The following is a 12,235-nucleotide window of genomic DNA, read 5'->3' on the forward strand; positions in this document are numbered from 1 at the left end:
TTTAACGTGATCCAGAGCGTGGTGAAATTTTGGATCCTTGCTGAGAATTCATTATAGTTGGAAAAAAGAACTATAGAAATATCAATAATAGAAAACTAGAAGTTCTGTTAATTTGGTTTTCATTTTGAATCTACTTGGAATTATTAAATTTGAGTTTAAATCTTATGCCAATAATCACAATTGTCACCTTTCAAAGAGAATGGGGAAAAGGATACTTGGGTACCTGATTATTGACATAAGGATCAAATGTAATTTTCAATCATTTTACCGTTAAATGAAAAACGTTAAATAGTCATAATATTTTTGTATCGAATTTACATTTTAAATTTAAATTTGACACGTGAACACGTTAAGGTGAAAGGATCCTGGCGTTTACTACTAATTAGGATTCCAATAAAAAATCGTCAATATCAACTTACGAAAAGATGTTCATTAAGATCTGAATTGGCTCACCAATAAGCAATCAAATGAAACCCATCGAAGGACACTTTTACAGACATTTATGGATGTAATTATTAATTCCATGATTTCATGGCGTATCGATAATGTTCTCCATTAACGTCTATGGCGACGTAATCATCACTTAATAGCCTTTCTTTTCCAAATCCCTCGTAAATTCTCGAGGACGGCGACTTCGAGCTATAACATACCATCTACTTATCTCGCGCGCGTTTCTTGCACTTTGCAATCTTCAAACCAGAAGCAAAAAGGGTACTGTTAATTATACTCGACGCGAAGGATTGTTATTACCTTCTACCTCGTGCAAGAGTGCTATGCGCCAATAAAAATACTCTATTATTTTTTAAATATTTGAATAAAAATTTCTTTGAAATCTGATACAGTAATTACATGTTATAGTTTCTATTCTCATTTTATTTATACTATTTTCTAGAATAAATTGTCTCATTTTCAGCCTCGCTTCTGAAAGAATACAAAAAATATGTGAACGAATTAATTAACATTAATGACTTGCTTCTTGTATAGACTAGACTCTCGCTAATAACGAGCGCTAATATTATCGCGAGTGAAGACTATGTTCATTATTTCATCCACAGAGCTTGTATTAAGTGCTCGAAGAAGCTACAGATCTATTACTTAAATTAAGCTCGAGATCTCCAATGTTGTTTCTTCCTGCACTTACAATTATCTACTATTAGTCTTACTTTATTGAAAGTAAATTCTCAAAGCTGCAGCATTCTCTCCACTTTGTTAGCCCATTTCCACTTCGTGCCAACTGCACAGTCCTCCAATAATTGCTTCTTTAAAAACCAACAACCTCGTTGTCCCCAACTCGACAGGAACGCCAAGATTCCAACTGAGTCGGTTAATGGCTCGACATTGAGATCTTCAACTTCGTATTCTCCATCTTTGCGCTCTCATGCGTTCTCGTAATTGACGATAATTGAGTGGGACATCGTTTTATGGGACGAAAACCACGAGATACCCGAATAGGTTAGCCACAGGACACATTCGGTTACGGTTTCATTGCAGGTTAATCAATTCTTCCGCCGACCACTGGTCGTCTTTTCCCTTTTCTTCCCATGCTTGTTTCAGAACTATGCCCCGTGTGTTAAAAATAGTCAAGGATGTCATAAAAAGCGCGCGCACTTGGCGAAGGCTAACCAGCGTGCATTTAGCGCGATCCTTTTGCTTTTGTTCCGTCGTTCCGTCTTCTTTGGGCATCATCTCGCGCGGAATTATCGTGCTACGCTTGTCTGTCGATATTTTGACGCGTCAAATGCGGAGATATGAATGAGACTCTGAATGATGTCGGTGGACGTTCATTGAGTGAATGAGGATTTTGGGCTTCATCATAGTACCTGAAGGTACCAAGTGTAATTAATGATTGATTTGATTAACTAGTACTTAGTAACTGACATATTCGAGAAATCTAACTTAAAGCTGAGGCTTTAGTTTGAAACTGACTCTGTTTAAAAGGCGTTATAGTATATCGTTTGAATTTACATAATTTTTATTAGAAAGCAGTCCAATTATAAGTAAAAAATCTGATTTAGATATCGAAATACGAGAGAAATTCTACCTTGTTTCATATTTGACCAGTTTTATATGTATTGACACATGCAGAGTGTCTCATTTTAATATTCCAGGACAATGTACATATATCTATATCATAATTGTGCCAGCTAAGAATTCAATTTGAGAAGTATTCGAAATATACCTTTCCAGGAAATTGGAAATCCTGAAATTGAATGTGAGCTAGTCGTTTTAAGTGACGATTCCTCATCCTTGACACAGGCGTGTACCTGGTGACCGATTGAGCGAATAGAAGCGGTGCATGAGTCGATGGAAAGGTAAAGAAATGAAGAAACTTATCTCGCCGAGGGAATAACGTACGATTATCTTTATTATCCACTGGGCACGCGAGATAAGCGCCTTCTAGAGACTCAAGGATCTGTATGCGACCTTCAGCCTGTAATGCATTAGCCGGCACTTATATTCTCATGTTATTGCGACGATTCAGACGCGCGAATAACGACGCTCTCCCGTTCTTCAAGGGTGTAATGCTTCTCCGACAAGGGAAGAAAGACAACTCTCAGAACTTAGAGTTACCAAAGTAAATACATGTTTAAATGACAAGCATGAATGTTTTTTAATAGTTGAACAAAATTTTATGTTAAATGGAGTCACACAAGGATGTAAGAAAGTGTTACATGTTGTTATAAGTAGGTATGTCTATACCTATGTCAATCTCTTTTTCTATGCCCTGTGTATGCACGATTTCAAACTTTCAATTTGCCAAATTGTTGAATATTTGAATTTTCAAAAGTTTAAAATGTTTGTCTTTGTTAGTTTTCAGGTACATACCTGATTCAAACTTCCAAGTATTCAAATATTTATTATTTCAGATTTTTAAATATTGGGAATCTTTAAATATCAAAAACATACAAACTGCAACTTTCCAAGTATTTAAATCTTCAAGATTCTCAAAATTTGAAACTCCCGAAGTTCTTTTACTGATTTCCTCCTCTGGAACCTTATTCCTGCAGCAGAATCACCTCCTGCCAAATAGTGTCACATGCATACTCAAACTCGATATAAAACTACAATCAAGCACCCTTTCTCTGCCCACAAAATTCCCTCTAAACCCACCTCAACTTCAAATATCCCAATTCCCCAAAACAGCTTCCCAACTCTCCATTCGCCACACACCCCAGCAGATCGGTCCAATTGACAACCACCCACGTCCCTCGTCAGATGACGATCTCCCCATTCGGGACACGGCTCCTCGATCGTCCTAGGATCTTAATTGCGATCGGACATGCCGCAACACTCGAAAAGCAGCCCTTTGTCGCGGCGAGCCGCCCCGTGACTCGGTTGCGTCGACGCTAAAAGGATTTTCATTGCGTGGCAGAAGGGGTTTCCCCGATCCCTGCGGCAGGTCGCGGGCCCAGGCCCATTGTCGTTGGACTACGACTTGGTTACGCGGTCTCAGCGACGTTACACGATCGTATTATGGGCAACGCGGCGTCCGGCGCGAGCACAATGCGCATGTTGCATCGATATTCATGCGGACGTGTCCTTTCCCTCCCTGTTGCAGGATCGAAAGGCGCGTGCTCCTCGTCCAGGTGATGCCAGACTAGCTGTCTGCTGCTCGTCCATCCGTTTTCCTTTGGTCTGCCCTTCTCTGTCTATCCTTCCCTCGTTCGACGTTCTACTGCACGCCCACGGGAACATATGTTTACGAACAATGAGGCCCATGCAGCGGCACGTTCTCGAAAAACCAACAAACATAAAGGATCGCGCCTCCGTGATTCGGTGAATCTCTGGTTGGACTGATTTAACAGAGTCTTCGATTTCTTTGCCATTTGGCACTCAATGGAGACTCTGCACGGTGGAGGTCGCTGAGGATCGGTTGGTGACCGTTGTGGTTCTGATGCTTGGGATTCGTTGAGAGGAGATAGCGAGCATTTTGGGAGTTGGTGTGGTGAGAAGAGATATTGGATGAAGGATACTACTCGTAGGTTTGAATTTGAATGGATAAGGTAAACCCATTACCTAAACACTTAAGATGTCAATGTCCCAGTAAGTAAATTAACCTTAAAAGTGGATAAAGTTGGCATTAATCTTTAGGTAGTGGGACATGCTTAACTACTGGGACATTTACGTTATTGTCGAACACTTTATGAATACTTCAAACAAGGAAAGCAGGAAGGTAAATGTCCCAATAATCGGACACTTAAGATATAACATGTCCCAGTAGGTACGTAGACAGCCTACAATGCAAATCCCTCCATTCGAATTGCATAATAATAGCTGAATATACTATTTTATGATACTGCTTTTGTTTTTTATTACTTTTTTATTGGGTACATTAGAATTTTAGCTTAAAAAACTTAGTTAGTGTCCAGATATTAGGACATAGTCGATTATTGGGATATTTATCTCATGCTATTTTAAGTTCACTTGACGTAGACGAGATGAGTTCGAACCCTTTATGAATACTTTAGGACACTAAGGTAGTTTCGAATATAATCGAATGTTGATCAAGTTGACCCAAACCGTTTTGAATTTCTGAGTATTTTAAGTAGAAGTTTCCTAACTTGTGCACATGTGTAATTTATTTTGTGACGATTAAGACTATTGTATAGGCTGCTAATTACGAATATTGCATAAGTGAAAGGCATTATTATGAGAGATAGCTACATATATCACTATAATGGTGTATTATACGTCATCTACGATAGACTTCTATTTACTGTACTGAACTTTACTGTTTAATCGTAGTGTACTATCTGACGTAATGTCTGCAGTCTGTTGTCTACCAGGGTTCAAATGCTATCTACTTGAGAGTTTCGATTCTTCCAAATGTCAAATTATGTAAAGGTACCTTTTCAAAACCTATACGGTTTACCTTTTCGAAATCTACATTCTAGTATTGGAAACCAATTACCCTGCTTTTCAAAGTTTCGATTTATGTACAAAAACTTGGGCAATGTTATTTATATCATTGATCAAATGCCATTCCTTGGTAGACTTTGTGTCTTCCATACATAAAGGAGCTACTGATAGGAAAAAATTCTCCCTCAGTCTCAAAGTCATCAGCCTCATTATCGTTACGTGACAAAGGAGCGATGGACGAGGCAAGTCTGGCTAGTTTATCAGTGACCGTTCACCTCTTATCGAGGAGTAGAATGATCCTCAGGGTCAGCCCGTTGGCTTTTCGTTCCTCACGGTTAATCCCGTCTTAAGCCACGATAAAGACCCTTGAGGATCAAGAATTCGTGGATTCCCTTCCCAACGCTCAATTATTGCAGTCCCAAGTAATCTCCCTGCTAAATAGGAGCTTCTGCATTCCCTCGATATAAACTCACAGGTATCCTCACTTCTTGCTGTGCTTCCCTAGTTTTTTATCATTCACACTAATGATAAGTCGAAAACAAGTCACAGTATTTATTCGTTATAAACTCATTCCCTTTACTTTTTATCTATCGAAAGGTATCTAAAAGACTTCTAGGTAGACTTCAACTACCCTATATGATACTATATTTAATACTCTATACAAATTCAGTGACAGTAACGAACCTATTTATAGATATTTCAGAAATCTCTACTGGGTACTTTATATAATACTGTATCTACTATTTAATATAAACTCATTGATACTAAAGATTTCACACAAAAAAAATGTTAGGCTGCAGTTATTGGAGTCTCTTGTAGCATTTACAAAGGTACTCTAACAAGTCTGAGTTTAATGGAATCAGTGAGAGTCGACTTTGTAGATTTAACAAAGCTGGTCTTACTGTAATATAGCTACCTTTGTTAATTTATTAAATTTCTGTAACAGATACTACAAAAGTCTACTCCACTTAAAATTAAGGGAGATACTTTCGCAAGATCTATATGTAAACTAAAAACTCTGCTAATGCAAGCCAATTTTATTTCTAAATGAATCGCGAGTCAGTAGCAACATGCACTTAAATTTCTTCTGAAATTATTTGACAATAATGAATGGCTCGAAAATCATCGATCAGTGCCTCCATAATTCGACGTTGCCTCGAATAAATAACCGACAGATCGATTTCACTGAACGAAACCATCGATTCACCAGCATCCAGGGGAGGAGTTTACACGAAAGGTGTAAAAATTATGGCGGCAGGATAATCGGTAGTGCGAACTGGCCCGCGAAGTCAAAGGTCGACGAGGCACCGTGACGTGGATCGACCGATCGAAAGGCAGCAATGTAATCCGCCTGGATGGAAACCGGGGGGAGAGCATATGAGAAGAATCACGTGTCTCCGTCAAGGACGCATCTGCTCGCCGAGGAATCGCGAAAAATTCGCGGAAAAAATCCGGCAGCTGCAAACAGCTTCGTCACGCGACACGTGCCGAACAATTTTTAGACGGAGCCTCTTCTTCGCCAACTGTTCGTTACACCTAGCGTAAGAACAGCCTGTTCGCCATTTTACCTACGGCAATGCCTTTCCATATTTACCCTTCACAAATTTCAGTGTATCGATGATCAGATTCTTACCAGCAAACAGGAAGCCTGATAATAAGGATTATCGAGAGACTTGTTTAGATATGTACAGTGATATCCTGATTTCAGATTCTTCAGACTTACCTTAATTCGATTGTACCTGTTACTTTCCTCTTGCTTGTGATTTTATGGGAATTCTGGAAGTAATTGAATATGTATCTACGTTTTCTTACTGTGATTTTCTCCTTATCAATTCATTCAAAGTCTCGTGAAGGAAAAAAGAAAATTTGTATGTGTCTCAATTTACATATACAGTAAGAGCAGCTTCATGAAATTTACAAAGTTACCTCTTAAACTGCATATCTGTGTATCGTACCACTTGCGTATCATTCAATGATACAATGCGATGCAATGATGTATAATTTGATCCTTTTTCATATGCAGTGAAAATAAAGGATACAGTTATATACCATTGCACCGTATCGTATCATTAAATGAATAATAATTCATTTAATAATTCATTTAATAATTCTATTAAACTCAGGCCTGTTAAAATGCTTTTGTAAATTCTACAACAGACCTTAATAACTGTAGCTTAACATTCTTCCTTTTAATAAATAATATTGCAAAATATGCTATGAAAATTGCCATTATATATGGTATTTAAAAAAAAAATGTAAAACAGTCGACTACTCAAACAAGTTATTTATGAGTTAATACAACAATGCAGAACAGGGTTCATATACAGTGATTAGTTTAACTAAATGCTGTTAGCATTGTAAGTGGTGCCAACACTCGTCAGAGATCTCCCACAGGTCACCCTGTCTATGAACCAATATATCTCACTCTATGACCTCATACTACAGATGTTAATACTTCAAACAAGGAAAAATAAAACGTACAGTTGCACTTTGCTACGTCGGAGAGGTGTCGAACGCATTCGTCCTTCAGAGTATGATTCGTGACTAACCCAGACCTACACGTAGGAAAATCTACTCGGTCAAGAGATACCATCTAGGTCAGTGTCAATGTGACCTCGATCTGATTCACCGATTCATGATAATATCTGAACAGAACGACCAATTGATTTTTTCCCTATGACATACACAGGACACAAACGCGGTATACGATGAGCAGAGCCGCGTGGAAGCCGCGTTAAATGTCAACCTCGCGGCACGTTTTCAGCTCTGGTATGCACGTTTCATGAGTCGTACCAGTAATCGTTGGATTACCGAAGGCTTTGGCTCTGGTCGTCGATTTATGTTGCAATGCTTTCAAATTACTTGATTTAGTCGACGATCTTCGCGACCAGGCGATGCCTTTGTAAAATATCTTCTTGAATTATTTACAACCGTATGCGCGTCATTGAATCCCTTGAACGTCATCTTACTGTTTACATTTCTCGGCTATCCGCGAGTCAGCGCGTCTGAAGTTCTGCGCGGATCCTTTCGAATTTCGCGGCGTCGATGCAATCGCGTCATACTCACCGAAGATCTCTGTGATTGTAAGGCAAAACTGTGTAAGAGCTCTTTCACACGGCGATAGGCGTATCGCGATAAACGCGTGACGGATACCGATTAGACAGTGATTTCCGTGAGATAAGGTATCGCAATACTCCTCTCGTACCAAAGCGGCTGACAAGAGGCATAAATAAACTGTTGTAGTTATACAGTAGTTCTGGTATGCATACATCTACGTCAAGAATCGGGATACTATACTTTGCAGGTGTTTTGTAATTCATGTCTATTTTAAAAGTTAACGAATACACGATAGGTCCATTCCCCTTGATGATTTGTTACTTAATAATCCGTCTTCGTATTCTGATACTTCTAACTTTCTTGGTTGTGTTCTCTTCTCTAACATATTACTCAATTTTTATTTCGGGATCCCAATGAGACGATCACCCATGGAAAAATACGTGTCCCTTTCAATGGATGCGGTGTTAAGGTCAGGAATGATCAGGGACTGTTAAAAGTCTCCCATAATTTCACATATTCAAAATTATATACATATGTATTTTCCTGCAGAAAACCAATGAAACTTGGATTCCCAGGTGAGAAATTCTATAGACCAATTATACTTTACATACAATATAATATATTTCTCTGTCATTTGTATTTACAACACCCATTGCAACTAAGTATCAAGTTAATCAATGTAACGACACATAGTAAGTGCAACTGGAGTACGAGACTGTGGTATAGATGAGTCTGACTATGAGTTGGATCTGAGGGTTAGAGTAGATTGTACTATAATGTCTATGGATGCTCTCTTATGTAGACTATTAAGTATGAGGGGGAAAAGATAACCAGAGTCCTTAGATAACTATGAGTAAACCTGACGAATTTGAGCTTTGACATAGAAAGTGAAAACAGGAGAGACTAGCATAGTTGCTAGAAGGTGCAAGAAGTGCTTATCAATGACGCAGGGTTAACAGTAGGTTCAATGTTAACTTCATCGTTTGCTCCAACTAGGCACGATCTGCTAAGAGACAATTTAGATAATTTATATATGTATATTATAATAGAATGAAAAATATAAATTCTCAAATCACCATGCACACGTCAAAAATGCTAAATGTACCCCAAAACGTAAGCATCATCAGAAGTATACATACATACGACTAACAAAGTGTCTATATTCAACATCGCCTATATTTATAATAAAATTTTAAAGTGAAATTCCTCAGGAACGAAAACCCACTTTGAAGAATGATATGACGATTTTATTACATTACGTGTATATTACAAATTATACCTAGTCTTATTCCATAAACGATTTCTGCGCCCGTGGGCTCTCCTTGTCGAATTAACTTTGACCCAGGCACAGTCCGAGAGTTAAATCACAACCCAAAATACGTAACTTAAACAAACGTCCCTTTCGGAACACCGTAACGTCGCGACGACCTGCAACTCGTCATCTGCGCGTGTCGGAGCCCAGCCACGTCAAAGATACCGCGGCGATCGTTGAGATCTCTATCACAGTCGGCCGATGGCCAAGCGCAAGAACAAGGCGAGGCGAGAACGATGTCGACCTTCTCCGAACATCAGAAGCGTGTCGGGAAATAACAGGTTGTTGGTTTCCATTTAATTGGCGATCGGACCAGTCCGTCTGGTATAACTGACCTACACTTAAGAAACCAAGCGTGCCCCGCTGGCCCCGTGCCCCTCGCGAGCCAGCCTCCGAAAGTGTTGAGCGTGTCGCGATCAAGGCGACATCAACTGTCCCCGAGGACTTCATCGTAACGCCGAATCTGCCTGGGGCGCGAGTCGGCGAACTCGCCAATTAGCTCTCGCTCCTTTTCCCTTTTCGCCCCAGCTTCCTCCTTTTCGTTCCTTTTTACTTTTATCACAGGGAGCCTTGAGAAAATATTTGACGCGCAACGAGAGCCGCTCGTTGCTGGCTAGCTGGAGATCTTACTTAGCCCGACCGTGTCGGTGGCCTGTTATTAAGGAGTCCTGGACTTAAAGGCAACCGCAGACTGGTTGTTAAGTGATTATGTCCCGAAAGATGAATCAAATTGCCGTAAGTTATTCGCGTAACGCATCGCGGCTTATCGGATGCAAACGCCCCGGTTTTCTTTAGCGAGCTTTGATTGAACCGCTGCGTTCGCCGTGTGGAGTTTTGCGATTTCTTGGGGATCGAGGGGCCTTCCAATGGACGTGCTTTATTAAGGTCGATCTATACTGTCGATACTCTCACGGTTTGCTTACTCTTTTCTCGGTTTGGTCAAATATTATTTCGTTTTGTTTCATTACTTTTAACACGTTCCGTGCTACGTATACAGCTTTTGATACATATTTAAAAGTATGTAAATTGCAATTCACGCGCTATCGCGTAAGACATCTGTGTTTAGTTAACGACGAGCTGCATGGCGAGCAGTTTTGAGATGGTGCGTCAGTTTCATCTCGACACGAAACGTGTTAAATGTACAAGGTGAGTCTACACTACATTTTGTATAACAAAATTGTATGACTTCTTAAAAAACAGAAGAGAAACATATTTATGATATCTCTTTTTTCTAAAAAGTTATGCAACTTTGTCGTATAACATGTAGTGTAGACCCACCCTAATGATTAAATTTCAATTCACCGTGTGTTAGAAGAGTGTAGCTTCAAGAATTGAACGTGAATGGACCGTGAGTGTATCGATAGTGTGGTTCGACCATTAGATTTCTGTTGCCTTTACTTATGAATTAATTTTAGTTAATTTATGATTTGTGGTAGGTACTGTAATTAAGTAATTTGGAAAATAAAGTTTCTCAGGGGTGCGATTTGTGGTTATTTCTTCAAGTTTTTTGAAGTAAATTAAGCTTAAGGGCCATATAACATCTAAATGAAGGTACTACATGTATCCCATGAGAAATTCCCTGGAAAGTATTAGGCAGAATGTTGACCATGGAACACCAATAGTACTTAAGTAAAAAGTATAGTCCCATGGCTTTTATGATTTCTATTCATTTTAAAGAAAAAGATTAACGAGACTCTACATTTGGATAAATTTTACCACCAGAAGTACTAGAATAAATAAAACATAGAAGAATCAAAACTTCTGGTGATTTATTTCCAAACAGTGAAATGTTACTATGTTACTCAATCGAGTGTCTTGCATTCATCTTCAAAGTTGTATTTTATTTATTTTCATAGAGATACAATACAAAGTTTTTTTTTTAACGAATCACAGTAGATTTTTTCCAAATCAAGTCAACAAGTTGAAAGGCTATTGAACGTTTCCTGGAGTAGGAAATTCGCCGTTTAGAGTGACAGACTTTCCCAAGCTCCTGATGCGCGTCGAGTGCTCCTCCAAACTCCCTTCCAGCCCTATGCGAACACAGTGGTTGTTACAATAACCCCGCTCGATCCCCCAAAAACTGGGGCCTGAATTCTTTCGATAAGTACACTTGGCATGTACGAACAACGTGTATTAGTATGAGTTGAAAAATTTGGGGAATTCGTAAGCGAAGGAGCCAGAAAGTCGTTTTTCTTTGAAAGAGAAATTTGTTATCGACACATCTTTTTATTTGAAACATTTTATAATAATAGTATTATTACAATTTCGATTGTTTATGTGCATTATAAAATGCATATTAGATTAATACAAAAATATTGTATGCTATTTGTTCATGCCCTACAATTATAGAAATTAGGAGAATGAATTATGTTTAACTAGAAAACAGCTTGTAGTAATTATCACAAATTTGACTTTATTCAGGCATGGAGTATTATATTACTAGAATCCTATCGAATTAAAAAATGTACAAAACTACGAAATAATTATCCTTAACGATAGAAATTGAAAAAAGAATTCAGGTAGTTTATGACAACTTTTCTTCTTTATTTTCTATTTTTGTCTTGTATAATTACTTTTAAGTATTACTTTCATAATTTATCTTTAGTTTAATTTTTTAATATTCTTGGCTCTTTAGTTTTTAATTTTTAGTTTTAACCTACATTTCCCACTTTTCCCTCTCATAAACATAGATCATTTTGCTATATATGTGAAATAAAATCAAGAAACAGTGTTCAATCGGTTCCATACTTCTTAGTTAACTAAACTTCAGGAATTCCTGACTGAAAGACACATTTCTCAAACAACTGAACCAACCAAACAGAACAATATAAGTTCCCCACAATTCCCTAAGAAATAAAGGAATCAGTTCAGTTACAAATCTCCAATTTCCTCTTGTCAACAAGCATCATCGGTCGATAAAGTCAAGAGCACCTTTCTTCTTACGCAATCATCCATCTGCGTTTCCTTACTTTGATCACGTAAGTTAACTGCAACCTTCCCCCTCGT

The sequence above is a fragment of the Calliopsis andreniformis genome, chromosome 10 (assembly GCF_051401765.1).
Source record: "Calliopsis andreniformis isolate RMS-2024a chromosome 10, iyCalAndr_principal, whole genome shotgun sequence".
NCBI lineage: Eukaryota > Metazoa > Arthropoda > Insecta > Hymenoptera > Andrenidae > Calliopsis > Calliopsis andreniformis.